This window comes from Phyllobates terribilis, unplaced genomic scaffold, assembly GCF_046119375.1.
Source record: "Phyllobates terribilis strain yellow unplaced genomic scaffold, ASM4611937v1 Scaffold_40__1_contigs__length_11209783, whole genome shotgun sequence".
NCBI lineage: Eukaryota > Metazoa > Chordata > Amphibia > Anura > Dendrobatidae > Phyllobates > Phyllobates terribilis.
The window spans coordinates 3,763,665-3,780,579 of record NW_027362800.1 but is presented as its reverse complement, the minus strand read 5'-3'; the positions used below and the strand labels follow the sequence as shown (position 1 = coordinate 3,780,579).

Below are 16,915 nucleotides of genomic sequence, written 5' to 3'. Positions count from 1 at the left end.
GTATGTGAGCTGGTTACTCTGCTGCGCTTAAAATTTCTTTTTTGGTTTGCTACAATGCCTTTTCTGAAACGTTGTCTCCCTCTGCTGGAACACTGACTTCTTTCATTTAATGCCTGCAGACTATAAAAGAGAAACCAACCCAAAAAGTTTGGTTGATTAGTCTGTGGCATTCTTTTAAACTGTTGCTTATGGCGGTCTCTGTGAGCTTCTCAGTGACATTCAGCCATCCAGGTATCCCGCCTGCAGTAGACGGAATGTGGCAATGGAACGCTGGCTGCGCGTGTCATAATAGGCTCTGAGCCTTTATATACCTGCGCACAGCAGCAGCCACCTTCAGTCTGCTGCTGGACAGCCAGCAGCAGCAGCAGCAGGAGAGGTAATTAATCAGCAACCCTCCTGCTAAGGGTAGACAGCTGCTCGTTCCACCCCCCCCCCCCCGCCTTAATTGGTTCTCCTCCCTTCCAACGGTGTTGAGGCGGGTGGGAACAGCCGGGGGTTGAGGGTACTGTGCTAAAAGAGGTGGAGTTATGCAGATCTAAAACGCGTGGATTGCAGCAGCAGCAAGCCGAAAAGTGCAGGCATGTGAGGGATCTAGAGGTTGACAGCATGTCTTCTTAACGGGAGTCCAGGTGGCCATCTCCACAAATGGACTTTTCAGAATCCTTGGGTGGCACCGTAGTCGGAAACCAATTCTGGTTATCGCTTCTCGGCCTTTTGGCTAAGATCAAGTGTAGTATCTGTTCTTATCAGTTTAATATCTGATACGTCCCCTATCTGGGGACCATATATTAAATGGATTTTTAGAACAGGGAGATGGAAAAAGAGCTTGCTCTGTCCACTCCACGCATTGACCTGGTATTGCAGTATCTCCAGGACCGGTGCACCCCTTCTTTAATGCAGTTTCTAAAATCAGAAAGAATTGAATTCAATGCTTTTTGTTCATTTTGCTTGTTTGTCGGATTTTGGGATGGACTCTTTGGCTTTGCTTTTCTTCTCCTCATTGGATTTTTCATGTTAAAAGTTGCAGAAGCCAGATGACAAGCTCATTTTGGTTCAGCTTCAGCAACTGTGCATTGCATTGCCATGTAATGTAATGTAATGCAATGCTATCTATCTAGCTCTCCCTCTATACTTCCTTTTGGATAAACAGACATATTAGGCAAGCATTTTGGAGCTTTCACCTAAATAACTACAGGTGGTGAGATAAGCTGCACAATATAATTGACCTTTCAGTATATTGTTGCACACACACCATCTATTTAGCAAATGCCCTTGTTATCAACAGCAGCCTTTTAAACTCACCTGAGCTAACAGGTATGTGAGCTGGTTACTCTGCTGCGCTTAAAATTTCTTTTTTGGTTTGCTACAATGCCTTTTCTGAAACGTTGTCTCCCTCTGCTGGAACACTGACTTCTTTCATTTAATGCCTGCAGACTATAAAAGAGAAACCAACCCAAAAAGTTTGGTTGATTAGTCTGTGGCATTCTTTTAAACTGTTGCTTATGGCGGTCTCTGTGAGCTTCTCAGTGACATTCAGCCATCCAGGTATCCCGCCTGCAGTAGACGGAATGTGGCAATGGAACGCTGGCTGCGCGTGTCATAATAGGCTCTGAGCCTTTATATACCTGCGCACAGCAGCAGCCACCTTCAGTCTGCTGCTGGACAGGGAGCAGCAGCAGCAGCAGGAGAGGTAATTAATCAGCAACCCTCCTGCTAAGGGTAGACAGCTGCTCGTTCCACCCCCCCCCCCCGCCTTAATTGGTTCTCCTCCCTTCCAACGGTGTTGAGGCGGGTGGGAACAGCCGGGGGTTGAGGGTACTGTGCTAAAAGAGGTGGAGTTATGCAGATCTAAAACGCGTGGATTGCAGCAGCAGCAAGCCGAAAAGTGCAGGCATGTGAGGGATCTAGAGGTTGACAGCATGTCTTCTTAACGGGAGTCCAGGTGGCCATCTCCACAAATGGACTTTTCAGAATCCTTGGGTGGCACCGTAGTCGGAAACCAATTCTGGTTATCGCTTCTCGGCCTTTTGGCTAAGATCAAGTGTAGTATCTGTTCTTATCAGTTTAATATCTGATACGTCCCCTATCTGGGGACCATATATTAAATGGATTTTTAGAACAGGGAGATGGAAAAAGAGCTTGCTCTGTCCACTCCACGCATTGACCTGGTATTGCAGTATCTCCAGGACCGGTGCACCCCTTCTTTAATGCAGTTTCTAAAATCAGAAAGAATTGAATTCAATGCTTTTTTTTTCATTTTGCTTGTTTGTCGGATTTTGGGATGGACTCTTTGGCTTTGCTTTTCTTCTCCTCATTGGATTTTTCATGTTAAAAGTTGCAGAAGCCAGATGACAAGCTCATTTTGGTTCAACTTCAGCAACTGTGCATTGCATTGCCATGTAATGTAATGTAATGCAATGCTATCTATCTAGCTCTCCCTCTATACTTCCTTTTGGATAAACAGACATATTAGGCAAGCATTTTGGAGCTTTCACCTAAATAACTACAGGTGGTGAGATAAGCTGCACAATATAATTGACCTTTCAGTATATTGTTGCACACACACCATCTATTTAGCAAATGCCCTTGTTATCAACAGCAGCCTTTTAAACTCACCTGAGCTAACAGGTATGTGAGCTGGTTACTCTGCTGCGCTTAAAATTTCTTTTTTGGTTTGCTACAATGCCTTTTCTGAAACGTTGTCTCCCTCTGCTGGAACACTGACTTCTTTCATTTAATGCCTGCAGACTATAAAAGAGAAACCAACCCAAAAAGTTTGGTTGATTAGTCTGTGGCATTCTTTTAAACTGTTGCTTATGGCGGTCTCTGTGAGCTTCTCAGTGACATTCAGCCATCCAGGTATCCCGCCTGCAGTAGAAGGAATGTGGCAATGGAACGCTGGCTGCGCGTGTCATAATAGGCTCTGAGCCTTTATATACCTGCGCACAGCAGCAGCCACCTTCAGTCTGCTGCTGGACAGCCAGCAGCAGCAGCAGCAGGAGAGGTAATTAATCAGCAACCCTCCTGCTAAGGGTAGACAGCTGCTCGTTCCACCCCCCCCCCCCGCCTTAATTGGTTCTCCTCCCTTCCAACGGTGTTGAGGCGGGTGGGAACAACCGGGGGTTGAGGGTACTGTGCTAAAAGAGGTGGAGTTATGCAGATCTAAAACGCGTGGATTGCAGCAGCAGCAAGCCGAAAAGTGCAGGCATGTGAGGGATCTAGAGGTTGACAGCATGTCTTCTTAACGGGAGTCCAGGTGGCCATCTCCACAAATGGACTTTTCAGAATCCTTGGGTGGCACCGTAGTCGGAAACCAATTCTGGTTATCGCTTCTCGGCCTTTTGGCTAAGATCAAGTGTAGTATCTGTTCTTATCAGTTTAATATCTGATACGTCCCCTATCTGGGGACCATATATTAAATGGATTTTTAGAACAGGGAGATGGAAAAAGAGCTTGCTCTGTCCACTCCACGCATTGACCTGGTATTGCAGTATCTCCAGGACCGGTGCACCCCTTCTTTAATGCAGTTTCTAAAATCAGAAAGAATTGAATTCAATGCTTTTTGTTCATTTTGCTTGTTTGTCGGATTTTGGGATGGACTCTTTGGCTTTGCTTTTCTTCTCCTCATTGGATTTTTCATGTTAAAAGTTGCAGAAGCCAGATGACAAGCTCATTTTGGTTCAACTTCAGCAACTGTGCATTGCATTGCCATGTAATGTAATGTAATGCAATGCTATCTATCTAGCTCTCCCTCTATACTTCCTTTTGGATAAACAGACATATTAGGCAAGCATTTTGGAGCTTTCACCTAAATAACTACAGGTGGTGAGATAAGCTGCACAATATAATTGACCTTTCAGTATATTGTTGCACACACACCATCTATTTAGCAAATGCCCTTGTTATCAACAGCAGCCTTTTAAACTCACCTGAGCTAACAGGTATGTGAGCTGGTTACTCTGCTGCGCTTAAAATTTCTTTTTTGGTTTGCTACAATGCCTTTTCTGAAACGTTGTCTCCCTCTGCTGGAACACTGACTTCTTTCATTTAATGCCTGCAGACTATAAAAGAGAAACCAACCCAAAAAGTTTGGTTGATTAGTCTGTGGCATTCTTTTAAACTGTTGCTTATGGCGGTCTCTGTGAGCTTCTCAGTGACATTCAGCCATCCAGGTATCCCGCCTGCAGTAGACGGAATGTGGCAATGGAACGCTGGCTGCGCGTGTCATAATAGGCTCTGAGCCTTTATATACCTGCGCACAGCAGCAGCCACCTTCAGTCTGCTGCTGGACAGCCAGCAGCAGCAGCAGCAGGAGAGGTAACTAATCAGCAACCCTCCTGCTAAGGGTAGACAGCTGCTCGTTCCACCCCCCCCCCCCCCCGCCTTAATTGGTTCTCCTCCCTTCCAACGGTGTTGAGGCGGGTGGGAACAGCCGGGGGTTGAGGGTACTGTGCTAAAAGAGGTGGAGTTATGCAGATCTAAAACGCGTGGATTGCAGCAGCAGCAAGCCGAAAAGTGCAGGCATGTGAGGGATCTAGAGGTTGACAGCATGTCTTCTTAACGGGAGTCCAGGTGGCCATCTCCACAAATGGACTTTTCAGAATCCTTGGGTGGCACCGTAGTCGGAAACCAATTCTGGTTATCACTTCTCGGCCTTTTGGCTAAGATCAAGTGTAGTATCTGTTCTTATCAGTTTAATATCTGATACGTCCCCTATCTGGGGACCATATATTAAATGGATTTTTAGAACAGGGAGATGGAAAAAGAGCTTGCTCTGTCCACTCCACGCATTGACCTGGTATTGCAGTATCTCCAGGACCGGTGCACCCCTTCTTTAATGCAGTTTCTAAAATCAGAAAGAATTGAATTCAATGCTTTTTGTTCATTTTGCTTGTTTGTCGGATTTTGGGATGGACTCTTTGGCTTTGCTTTTCTTCTCCTCATTGGATTTTTCATGTTAAAAGTTGCAGAAGCCAGATGACAAGCTCATTTTGGTTCAACTTCAGCAACTGTGCATTGCATTGCCATGTAATGTAATGTAATGCAATGCTATCTATCTAGCTCTCCCTCTATACTTCCTTTTGGATAAACAGACATATTAGGCAAGCATTTTGGAGCTTTCACCTAAATAACTACAGGTGGTGAGATAAGCTGCACAATATAATTGACCTTTCAGTATATTGTTGCACACACACCATCTATTTAGCAAATGCCCTTGTTATCAACAGCAGCCTTTTAAACTCACCTGAGCTAACAGGTATGTGAGCTGGTTACTCTGCTGCGCTTAAAATTTCTTTTTTGGTTTGCTACAATGCCTTTTCTGAAACGTTGTCTCCCTCTGCTGGAACACTGACTTCTTTCATTTAATGCCTGCAGACTATAAAAGAGAAACCAACCCAAAAAGTTTGGTTGATTAGTCTGTGGCATTCTTTTAAACTGTTGCTTATGGCGGTCTCTGTGAGCTTCTCAGTGACATTCAGCCATCCAGGTATCCCGCCTGCAGTAGACGGAATGTGGCAATGGAACGCTGGCTGCGCGTGTCATAATAGGCTCTGAGCCTTTATATACCTGCGCACAGCAGCAGCCACCTTCAGTCTGCTGCTGGACAGCCAGCAGCAGCAGCAGCAGGAGAGGTAATTAATCAGCAACCCTCCTGCTAAGGGTAGACAGCTGCTCGTTCCACCCCCCCCCCGCCTTAATTGGTTCTCCTCCCTTCCAACGGTGTTGAGGCGGGTGGGAACAGCCGGGGGTTGAGGGTACTGTGCTAAAAGAGGTGGAGTTATGCAGATCTAAAACGCGTGGATTGCAGCAGCAGCAAGCCGAAAAGTGCAGGCATGTGAGGGATCTAGAGGTTGACAGCATGTCTTCTTAACGGGAGTCCAGGTGGCCATCTCCACAAATGGACTTTTCAGAATCCTTGGGTGGCACCGTAGTCGGAAACCAATTCTGGTTATCGCTTCTCGGCCTTTTGGCTAAGATCAAGTGTAGTATCTGTTCTTATCAGTTTAATATCTGATACGTCCCCTATCTGGGGACCATATATTAAATGGATTTTTAGAACAGGGAGATGGAAAAAGAGCTTGCTCTGTCCACTCCACGCATTGACCTGGTATTGCAGTATCTCCAGGACCGGTGCACCCCTTCTTTAATGCAGTTTCTAAAATCAGAAAGAATTGAATTCAATGCTTTTTTTTTCATTTTGCTTGTTTGTCGGATTTTGGGATGGACTCTTTGGCTTTGCTTTTCTTCTCCTCATTGGATTTTTCATGTTAAAAGTTGCAGAAGCCAGATGACAAGCTCATTTTGGTTCAACTTCAGCAACTGTGCATTGCATTGCCATGTAATGTAATGTAATGCAATGCTATCTATCTAGCTCTCCCTCTATACTTCCTTTTGGATAAACAGACATATTAGGCAAGCATTTTGGAGCTTTCACCTAAATAACTACAGGTGGTGAGATAAGCTGCACAATATAATTGACCTTTCAGTATATTGTTGCACACACACCATCTATTTAGCAAATGCCCTTGTTATCAACAGCAGCCTTTTAAACTCACCTGAGCTAACAGGTATGTGAGCTGGTTACTCTGCTGCGCTTAAAATTTCTTTTTTGGTTTGCTACAATGCCTTTTCTGAAACGTTGTCTCCCTCTGCTGGAACACTGACTTCTTTCATTTAATGCCTGCAGACTATAAAAGAGAAACCAACCCAAAAAGTTTGGTTGATTAGTCTGTGGCATTCTTTTAAACTGTTGCTTATGGCGGTCTCTGTGAGCTTCTCAGTGACATTCAGCCATCCAGGTATCCCGCCTGCAGTAGAAGGAATGTGGCAATAGAACGCTGGCTGCGCGTGTCATAATAGGCTCTGAGCCTTTATATACCTGCGCACAGCAGCAGCCACCTTCAGTCTGCTGCTGGACAGCCAGCAGCAGCAGCAGCAGGAGAGGTAATTAATCAGCAACCCTCCTGCTAAGGGTAGACAGCTGCTCGTTCCACCCCCCCCCCCCGCCTTAATTGGTTCTCCTCCCTTCCAACGGTGTTGAGGCGGGTGGGAACAACCGGGGGTTGAGGGTACTGTGCTAAAAGAGGTGGAGTTATGCAGATCTAAAACGCGTGGATTGCAGCAGCAGCAAGCCGAAAAGTGCAGGCATGTGAGGGATCTAGAGGTTGACAGCATGTCTTCTTAACGGGAGTCCAGGTGGCCATCTCCACAAATGGACTTTTCAGAATCCTTGGGTGGCACCGTAGTCGGAAACCAATTCTGGTTATCGCTTCTCGGCCTTTTGGCTAAGATCAAGTGTAGTATCTGTTCTTATCAGTTTAATATCTGATACGTCCCCTATCTGGGGACCATATATTAAATGGATTTTTAGAACAGGGAGATGGAAAAAGAGCTTGCTCTGTCCACTCCACGCATTGACCTGGTATTGCAGTATCTCCAGGACCGGTGCACCCCTTCTTTAATGCAGTTTCTAAAATCAGAAAGAATTGAATTCAATGCTTTTTGTTCATTTTGCTTGTTTGTCGGATTTTGGGATGGACTCTTTGGCTTTGCTTTTCTTCTCCTCATTGGATTTTTCATGTTAAAAGTTGCAGAAGCCAGATGACAAGCTCATTTTGGTTCAACTTCAGCAACTGTGCATTGCATTGCCATGTAATGTAATGTAATGCAATGCTATCTATCTAGCTCTCCCTCTATACTTCCTTTTGGATAAACAGACATATTAGGCAAGCATTTTGGAGCTTTCACCTAAATAACTACAGGTGGTGAGATAAGCTGCACAATATAATTGACCTTTCAGTATATTGTTGCACACACACCATCTATTTAGCAAATGCCCTTGTTATCAACAGCAGCCTTTTAAACTCACCTGAGCTAACAGGTATGTGAGCTGGTTACTCTGCTGCGCTTAAAATTTCTTTTTTGGTTTGCTACAATGCCTTTTCTGAAACGTTGTCTCCCTCTGCTGGAACACTGACTTCTTTCATTTAATGCCTGCAGACTATAAAAGAGAAACCAACCCAAAAAGTTTGGTTGATTAGTCTGTGGCATTCTTTTAAACTGTTGCTTATGGCGGTCTCTGTGAGCTTCTCAGTGACATTCAGCCATCCAGGTATCCCGCCTGCAGTAGACGGAATGTGGCAATGGAACGCTGGCTGCGCGTGTCATAATAGGCTCTGAGCCTTTATATACCTGCGCACAGCAGCAGCCACCTTCAGTCTGCTGCTGGACAGCCAGCAGCAGCAGCAGCAGGAGAGGTAACTAATCAGCAACCCTCCTGCTAAGGGTAGACAGCTGCTCGTTCCACCCCCCCCCCCCGCCTTAATTGGTTCTCCTCCCTTCCAACGGTGTTGAGGCGGGTGGGAACAGCCGGGGGTTGAGGGTACTGTGCTAAAAGAGGTGGAGTTATGCAGATCTAAAACGCGTGGATTGCAGCAGCAGCAAGCCGAAAAGTGCAGGCATGTGAGGGATCTAGAGGTTGACAGCATGTCTTCTTAACGGGAGTCCAGGTGGCCATCTCCACAAATGGACTTTTCAGAATCCTTGGGTGGCACCGTAGTCGGAAACCAATTCTGGTTATCGCTTCTCGGCCTTTTGGCTAAGATCAAGTGTAGTATCTGTTCTTATCAGTTTAATATCTGATACGTCCCCTATCTGGGGACCATATATTAAATGGATTTTTAGAACAGGGAGATGGAAAAAGAGCTTGCTCTGTCCACTCCACGCATTGACCTGGTATTGCAGTATCTCCAGGACCGGTGCACCCCTTCTTTAATGCAGTTTCTAAAATCAGAAAGAATTGAATTCAATGCTTTTTGTTCATTTTGCTTGTTTGTCGGATTTTGGGATGGACTCTTTGGCTTTGCTTTTCTTCTCCTCATTGGATTTTTCATGTTAAAAGTTGCAGAAGCCAGATGACAAGCTCATTTTGGTTCAACTTCAGCAACTGTGCATTGCATTGCCATGTAATGTAATGTAATGCAATGCTATCTATCTAGCTCTCCCTCTATACTTCCTTTTGGATAAACAGACATATTAGGCAAGCATTTTGGAGCTTTCACCTAAATAACTACAGGTGGTGAGATAAGCTGCACAATATAATTGACCTTTCAGTATATTGTTGCACACACACCATCTATTTAGCAAATGCCCTTGTTATCAACAGCAGCCTTTTAAACTCACCTGAGCTAACAGGTATGTGAGCTGGTTACTCTGCTGCGCTTAAAATTTCTTTTTTGGTTTGCTACAATGCCTTTTCTGAAACGTTGTCTCCCTCTGCTGGAACACTGACTTCTTTCATTTAATGCCTGCAGACTATAAAAGAGAAACCAACCCAAAAAGTTTGGTTGATTAGTCTGTGGCATTCTTTTAAACTGTTGCTTATGGCGGTCTCTGTGAGCTTCTCAGTGACATTCAGCCATCCAGGTATCCCGCCTGCAGTAGACGGAATGTGGCAATGGAACGCTGGCTGCGCGTGTCATAATAGGCTCTGAGCCTTTATATACCTGCGCACAGCAGCAGCCACCTTCAGTCTGCTGCTGGACAGCCAGCAGCAGCAGCAGCAGGAGAGGTAATTAATCAGCAACCCTCCTGCTAAGGGTAGACAGCTGCTCGTTCCACCCCCCCCCCGCCTTAATTGGTTCTCCTCCCTTCCAACGGTGTTGAGGCGGGTGGGAACAGCCGGGGGTTGAGGGTACTGTGCTAAAAGAGGTGGAGTTATGCAGATCTAAAACGCGTGGATTGCAGCAGCAGCAAGCCGAAAAGTGCAGGCATGTGAGGGATCTAGAGGTTGACAGCATGTCTTCTTAACGGGAGTCCAGGTGGCCATCTCCACAAATGGACTTTTCAGAATCCTTGGGTGGCACCGTAGTCGGAAACCAATTCTGGTTATCGCTTCTCGGCCTTTTGGCTAAGATCAAGTGTAGTATCTGTTCTTATCAGTTTAATATCTGATACGTCCCCTATCTGGGAACCATATATTAAATGGATTTTTAGAACAGGGAGATGGAAAAAGAGCTTGCTCTGTCCACTCCACGCATTGACCTGGTATTGCAGTATCTCCAGGACCGGTGCACCCCTTCTTTAATGCAGTTTCTAAAATCAGAAAGAATTGAATTCAATGCTTTTTGTTCATTTTGCTTGTTTGTCGGATTTTGGGATGGACTCTTTGGCTTTGCTTTTCTTCTCCTCATTGGATTTTTCATGTTAAAAGTTGCAGAAGCCAGATGACAAGCTCATTTTGGTTCAACTTCAGCAACTGTGCATTGCATTGCCATGTAATGTAATGTAATGCAATGCTATCTATCTAGCTCTCCCTCTATACTTCCTTTTGGATAAACAGACATATTAGGCAAGCATTTTGGAGCTTTCACCTAAATAACTACAGGTGGTGAGATAAGCTGCACAATATAATTGACCTTTCAGTATATTGTTGCACACACACCATCTATTTAGCAAATGCCCTTGTTATCAACAGCAGCCTTTTAAACTCACCTGAGCTAACAGGTATGTGAGCTGGTTACTCTGCTGCGCTTAAAATTTCTTTTTTGGTTTGCTACAATGCCTTTTCTGAAACGTTGTCTCCCTCTGCTGGAACACTGACTTCTTTCATTTAATGCCTGCAGACTATAAAAGAGAAACCAACCCAAAAAGTTTGGTTGATTAGTCTGTGGCATTCTTTTAAACTGTTGCTTATGGCGGTCTCTGTGAGCTTCTCAGTGACATTCAGCCATCCAGGTATCCCGCCTGCAGTAGACGGAATGTGGCAATGGAACGCTGGCTGCGCGTGTCATAATAGGCTCTGAGCCTTTATATACCTGCGCACAGCAGCAGCCACCTTCAGTCTGCTGCTGGACAGCCAGCAGCAGCAGCAGCAGGAGAGGTAATTAATCAGCAACCCTCCTGCTAAGGGTAGACAGCTGCTCGTTCCACCCCCCCCCCCCCCACCTTAATTGGTTCTCCTCCCTTCCAACGGTGTTGAGGCGGGTGGGAACAGCCGGGGGTTGAGGGTACTGTGCTAAAAGAGGTGGAGTTATGCAGATCTAAAACGCGTGGATTGCAGCAGCAGCAAGCCGAAAAGTGCAGGCATGTGAGGGATCTAGAGGTTGACAGCATGTCTTCTTAACGGGAGTCCAGGTGGCCATCTCCACAAATGGACTTTTCAGAATCCTTGGGTGGCACCGTAGTCGGAAACCAATTCTGGTTATCGCTTCTCGGCCTTTTGGCTAAGATCAAGTGTAGTATCTGTTCTTATCAGTTTAATATCTGATACGTCCCCTATCTGGGGACCATATATTAAATGGATTTTTAGAACAGGGAGATGGAAAAAGAGCTTGCTCTGTCCACTCCACGCATTGACCTGGTATTGCAGTATCTCCAGGACCGGTGCACCCCTTCTTTAATGCAGTTTCTAAAATCAGAAAGAATTGAATTCAATGCTTTTTGTTCATTTTGCTTGTTTGTCGGATTTTGGGATGGACTCTTTGGCTTTGCTTTTCTTCTCCTCATTGGATTTTTCATGTTAAAAGTTGCAGAAGCCAGATGACAAGCTCATTTTGGTTCAACTTCAGCAACTGTGCATTGCATTGCCATGTAATGTAATGTAATGCAATGCTATCTATCTAGCTCTCCCTCTATACTTCCTTTTGGATAAACAGACATATTAGGCAAGCATTTTGGAGCTTTCACCTAAATAACTACAGGTGGTGAGATAAGCTGCACAATATAATTGACCTTTCAGTATATTGTTGCACACACACCATCTATTTAGCAAATGCCCTTGTTATCAACAGCAGCCTTTTAAACTCACCTGAGCTAACAGGTATGTGAGCTGGTTACTCTGCTGCGCTTAAAATTTCTTTTTTGGTTTGCTACAATGCCTTTTCTGAAACGTTGTCTCCCTCTGCTGGAACACTGACTTCTTTCATTTAATGCCTGCAGACTATAAAAGAGAAACCAACCCAAAAAGTTTGGTTGATTAGTCTGTGGCATTCTTTTAAACTGTTGCTTATGGCGGTCTCTGTGAGCTTCTCAGTGACATTCAGCCATCCAGGTATCCCGCCTGCAGTAGACGGAATGTGGCAATGGAACGCTGGCTGCGCGTGTCATAATAGGCTCTGAGCCTTTATATACCTGCGCACAGCAGCAGCCACCTTCAGTCTGCTGCTGGACAGCCAGCAGCAGCAGCAGCAGTAGAGGTAATTAATCAGCAACCCTCCTGCTAAGGGTAGACAGCTGCTCGTTCCACCCCCCCCCCCGCCTTAATTGGTTCTCCTCCCTTCCAACGGTGTTGAGGCGGGTGGGAACAGCCGGGGGTTGAGGGTACTGTGCTAAAAGAGGTGGAGTTATGCAGATCTAAAACGCGTGGATTGCAGCAGCAGCAAGCCGAAAAGTGCAGGCATGTGAGGGATCTAGAGGTTGACAGCATGTCTTCTTAACGGGAGTCCAGGTGGCCATCTCCACAAATGGACTTTTCAGAATCCTTGGGTGGCACCGTAGTCGGAAACCAATTCTGGTTATCGCTTCTCGGCCTTTTGGCTAAGATCAAGTGTAGTATCTGTTCTTATCAGTTTAATATCTGATACGTCCCCTATCTGGGGACCATATATTAAATGGATTTTTAGAACAGGGAGATGGAAAAAGAGCTTGCTCTGTCCACTCCACGCATTGACCTGGTATTGCAGTATCTCCAGGACCGGTGCACCCCTTCTTTAATGCAGTTTCTAAAATCAGAAAGAATTGAATTCAATGCTTTTTGTTCATTTTGCTTGTTTGTCGGATTTTGGGATGGACTCTTTGGCTTTGCTTTTCTTCTCCTCATTGGATTTTTCATGTTAAAAGTTGCAGAAGCCAGATGACAAGCTCATTTTGGTTCAACTTCAGCAACTGTGCATTGCATTGCCATGTAATGTAATGTAATGCAATGCTATCTATCTAGCTCTCCCTCTATACTTCCTTTTGGATAAACAGACATATTAGGCAAGCATTTTGGAGCTTTCACCTAAATAACTACAGGTGGTGAGATAAGCTGCACAATATAATTGACCTTTCAGTATATTGTTGCACACACACCATCTATTTAGCAAATGCCCTTGTTATCAACAGCAGCCTTTTAAACTCACCTGAGCTAACAGGTATGTGAGCTGGTTACTCTGCTGCGCTTAAAATTTCTTTTTTGGTTTGCTACAATGCCTTTTCTGAAACGTTGTCTCCCTCTGCTGGAACACTGACTTCTTTCATTTAATGCCTGCAGACTATAAAAGAGAAACCAACCCAAAAAGTTTGGTTGATTAGTCTGTGGCATTCTTTTAAACTGTTGCTTATGGCGGTCTCTGTGAGCTTCTCAGTGACATTCAGCCATCCAGGTATCCCGCCTGCAGTAGACGGAATGTGGCAATGGAACGCTGGCTGCGCGTGTCATAATAGGCTCTGAGCCTTTATATACCTGCGCACAGCAGCAGCCACCTTCAGTCTGCTGCTGGACAGCCAGCAGCAGCAGCAGCAGGAGAGGTAATTAATCAGCAACCCTCCTGCTAAGGGTAGACAGCTGCTCGTTCCACCCCCCCCCGCCTTAATTGGTTCTCCTCCCTTCCAACGGTGTTGAGGCGGGTGGGAACAGCCGGGGGTTGAGGGTACTGTGCTAAAAGAGGTGGAGTTATGCAGATCTAAAACGCGTGGATTGCAGCAGCAGCAAGCCGAAAAGTGCAGGCATGTGAGGGATCTAGAGGTTGACAGCATGTCTTCTTAACGGGAGTCCAGGTGGCCATCTCCACAAATGGACTTTTCAGAATCCTTGGGTGGCACCGTAGTCGGAAACCAATTCTGGTTATCGCTTCTCGGCCTTTTGGCTAAGATCATGTGTAGTATCTGTTCTTATCAGTTTAATATCTGATACGTCCCCTATCTGGGGACCATATATTAAATGGATTTTTAGAACAGGGAGATGGAAAAAGAGCTTGCTCTGTCCACTCCACGCATTGACCTGGTATTGCAGTATCTCCAGGACCGGTGCACCCCTTCTTTAATGCAGTTTCTAAAATCAGAAAGAATTGAATTCAATGCTTTTTGTTCATTTTGCTTGTTTGTCGGATTTTGGGATGGACTCTTTGGCTTTGCTTTTCTTCTCCTCATTGGATTTTTCATGTTAAAAGTTGCAGAAGCCAGATGACAAGCTCATTTTGGTTCAACTTCAGCAACTGTGCATTGCATTGCCATGTAATGTAATGTAATGCAATGCTATCTATCTAGCTCTCCCTCTATACTTCCTTTTGGATAAACAGACATATTAGGCAAGCATTTTGGAGCTTTCACCTAAATAACTACAGGTGGTGAGATAAGCTGCACAATATAATTGACCTTTCAGTATATTGTTGCACACACACCATCTATTTAGCAAATGCCCTTGTTATCAACAGCAGCCTTTTAAACTCACCTGAGCTAACAGGTATGTGAGCTGGTTACTCTGCTGCGCTTAAAATTTCTTTTTTGGTTTGCTACAATGCCTTTTCTGAAACGTTGTCTCCCTCTGCTGGAACACTGACTTCTTTCATTTAATGCCTGCAGACTATAAAAGAGAAACCAACCCAAAAAGTTTGGTTGATTAGTCTGTGGCATTCTTTTAAACTGTTGCTTATGGCGGTCTCTGTGAGCTTCTCAGTGACATTCAGCCATCCAGGTATCCCGCCTGCAGTAGACGGAATGTGGCAATGGAACGCTGGCTGCGCGTGTCATAATAGGCTCTGAGCCTTTATATACCTGCGCACAGCAGCAGCCACCTTCAGTCTGCTGCTGGACAGCCAGCAGCAGCAGCAGCAGGAGAGGTAATTAATCAGCAACCCTCCTGCTAAGGGTAGACAGCTGCTCGTTCCACCCCACCCCCCCCCCGCCTTAATTGGTTCTCCTCCCTTCCAACGGTGTTGAGGCGGGTGGGAACAGCCGGGGGTTGAGGGTACTGTGCTAAAAGAGGTGGAGTTATGCAGATCTAAAACGCGTGGATTGCAGCAGCAGCAAGCCGAAAAGTGCAGGCATGTGAGGGATCTAGAGGTTGACAGCATGTCTTCTTAACGGGAGTCCAGGTGGCCATCTCCACAAATGGACTTTTCAGAATCCTTGGGTGGCACCGTAGTCGGAAACCAATTCTGGTTATCGCTTCTCGGCCTTTTGGCTAAGATCAAGTGTAGTATCTGTTCTTATCAGTTTAATATCTGATACGTCCCCTATCTGGGGACCATATATTAAATGGATTTTTAGAACAGGGAGATGGAAAAAGAGCTTGCTCTGTCCACTCCACGCATTGACCTGGTATTGCAGTATCTCCAGGACCGGTGCACCCCTTCTTTAATGCAGTTTCTAAAATCAGAAAGAATTGAATTCAATGCTTTTTGTTCATTTTGCTTGTTTGTCGGATTTTGGGATGGACTCTTTGGCTTTGCTTTTCTTCTCCTCATTGGATTTTTCATGTTAAAAGTTGCAGAAGCCAGATGACAAGCTCATTTTGGTTCAACTTCAGCAACTGTGCATTGCATTGCCATGTAATGTAATGTAATGCAATGCTATCTATCTAGCTCTCCCTCTATACTTCCTTTTGGATAAACAGACATATTAGGCAAGCATTTTGGAGCTTTCACCTAAATAACTACAGGTGGTGAGATAAGCTGCACAATATAATTGACCTTTCAGTATATTGTTGCACACACACCATCTATTTAGCAAATGCCCTTGTTATCAACAGCAGCCTTTTAAACTCACCTGAGCTAACAGGTATGTGAGCTGGTTACTCTGCTGCGCTTAAAATTTCTTTTTTGGTTTGCTACAATGCCTTTTCTGAAACGTTGTCTCCCTCTGCTGGAACACTGACTTCTTTCATTTAATGCCTGCAGACTATAAAAGAGAAACCAACCCAAAAAGTTTGGTTGATTAGTCTGTGGCATTCTTTTAAACTGTTGCTTATGGCGGTCTCTGTGAGCTTCTCAGTGACATTCAGCCATCCAGGTATCCCGCCTGCAGTAGACGGAATGTGGCAATGGAACGCTGGCTGCGCGTGTCATAATAGGCTCTGAGCCTTTATATACCTGCGAACAGCAGCAGCCACCTTCAGTCTGCTGCTGGACAGCCAGCAGCAGCAGCAGCAGGAGAGGTAATTAATCAGCAACCCTCCTGCTAAGGGTAGACAGCTGCTCGTTCCACCCCCCCCCCCCCGCCTTAATTGGTTCTCCTCCCTTCCAACGGTGTTGAGGCGGGTGGGAACAGCCGGGGGTTGAGGGTACTGTGCTAAAAGAGGTGGAGTTATGCAGATCTAAAACGCGTGGATTGCAGCAGCAGCAAGCCGAAAAGTGCAGGCATGTGAGGGATCTAGAGGTTGACAGCATGTCTTCTTAACGGGAGTCCAGGTGGCCATCTCCACAAATGGACTTTTCAGAATCCTTGGGTGGCACCGTAGTCGGAAACCAATTCTGGTTATCGCTTCTCGGCCTTTTGGCTAAGATCATGTGTAGTATCTGTTCTTATCAGTTTAATATCTGATACGTCCCCTATCTGGGGACCATATATTAAATGGATTTTTAGAACAGGGAGATGGAAAAAGAGCTTGCTCTGTCCACTCCACGCATTGACCTGGTATTGCAGTATCTCCAGGACCGGTGCACCCCTTCTTTAATGCAGTTTCTAAAATCAGAAAGAATTGAATTCAATGCTTTTTGTTCATTTTGCTTGTTTGTCGGATTTTGGGATGGACTCTTTGGCTTTGCTTTTCTTCTCCTCATTGGATTTTTCATGTTAAAAGTTGCAGAAGCCAGATGACAAGCTCATTTTGGTTCAACTTCAGCAACTGTGCATTGCATTGCCATGTAATGTAATGTAATGCAATGCTATCTATCTAGCTCTCCCTCTATACTTCCTTTTGGATAAACAGACATAT

At 45.2% G+C, this 16,915-nt stretch overlaps 13 non-coding genes across 13 annotated transcripts; all 13 read left to right on the top strand.

Annotated features, from left to right (window-relative positions):
* The first annotated feature begins 698 nt into the window (after positions 1–698).
* LOC141187011 (U2 spliceosomal RNA) lies at positions 699–889 on the top strand. Its single transcript, XR_012261236.1, has one exon. It is a non-coding gene; the product is annotated as a U2 spliceosomal RNA (small nuclear RNA).
* A 1,122-nt stretch (positions 890–2,011) lies between these two features.
* On the top strand, positions 2,012–2,202 carry LOC141187009 (U2 spliceosomal RNA). Its single transcript, XR_012261235.1, has one exon. It is a non-coding gene; the product is annotated as a U2 spliceosomal RNA (small nuclear RNA).
* A 1,123-nt stretch (positions 2,203–3,325) lies between these two features.
* Positions 3,326–3,516, top strand: LOC141187008 (U2 spliceosomal RNA). The gene has a single exon (XR_012261234.1). It is a non-coding gene; the product is annotated as a U2 spliceosomal RNA (small nuclear RNA).
* Positions 3,517–4,641: 1,125 nt separating this feature from the next.
* On the top strand, positions 4,642–4,832 carry LOC141191347 (U2 spliceosomal RNA). The gene has a single exon (XR_012265344.1). It is a non-coding gene; the product is annotated as a U2 spliceosomal RNA (small nuclear RNA).
* Positions 4,833–5,952: 1,120 nt separating this feature from the next.
* On the top strand, positions 5,953–6,143 carry LOC141187006 (U2 spliceosomal RNA). Its single transcript, XR_012261232.1, has one exon. It is a non-coding gene; the product is annotated as a U2 spliceosomal RNA (small nuclear RNA).
* Positions 6,144–7,266: 1,123 nt separating this feature from the next.
* Positions 7,267–7,457, top strand: LOC141187005 (U2 spliceosomal RNA). Its single transcript, XR_012261231.1, has one exon. It is a non-coding gene; the product is annotated as a U2 spliceosomal RNA (small nuclear RNA).
* Positions 7,458–8,579: 1,122 nt separating this feature from the next.
* LOC141187004 (U2 spliceosomal RNA) lies at positions 8,580–8,770 on the top strand. The gene has a single exon (XR_012261230.1). It is a non-coding gene; the product is annotated as a U2 spliceosomal RNA (small nuclear RNA).
* Positions 8,771–9,890: 1,120 nt separating this feature from the next.
* On the top strand, positions 9,891–10,081 carry LOC141184921 (U2 spliceosomal RNA). Its single transcript, XR_012259631.1, has one exon. It is a non-coding gene; the product is annotated as a U2 spliceosomal RNA (small nuclear RNA).
* A 1,124-nt stretch (positions 10,082–11,205) lies between these two features.
* Positions 11,206–11,396, top strand: LOC141187003 (U2 spliceosomal RNA). The gene has a single exon (XR_012261229.1). It is a non-coding gene; the product is annotated as a U2 spliceosomal RNA (small nuclear RNA).
* A 1,121-nt stretch (positions 11,397–12,517) lies between these two features.
* Positions 12,518–12,708, top strand: LOC141187002 (U2 spliceosomal RNA). Its single transcript, XR_012261228.1, has one exon. It is a non-coding gene; the product is annotated as a U2 spliceosomal RNA (small nuclear RNA).
* Positions 12,709–13,827: 1,119 nt separating this feature from the next.
* On the top strand, positions 13,828–14,018 carry LOC141184599 (U2 spliceosomal RNA). Its single transcript, XR_012259339.1, has one exon. It is a non-coding gene; the product is annotated as a U2 spliceosomal RNA (small nuclear RNA).
* Positions 14,019–15,143: 1,125 nt separating this feature from the next.
* Positions 15,144–15,334, top strand: LOC141187001 (U2 spliceosomal RNA). Its single transcript, XR_012261227.1, has one exon. It is a non-coding gene; the product is annotated as a U2 spliceosomal RNA (small nuclear RNA).
* Positions 15,335–16,457: 1,123 nt separating this feature from the next.
* Positions 16,458–16,648, top strand: LOC141184598 (U2 spliceosomal RNA). Its single transcript, XR_012259338.1, has one exon. It is a non-coding gene; the product is annotated as a U2 spliceosomal RNA (small nuclear RNA).
* The last annotated feature ends 267 nt before the right edge of the window (positions 16,649–16,915 follow it).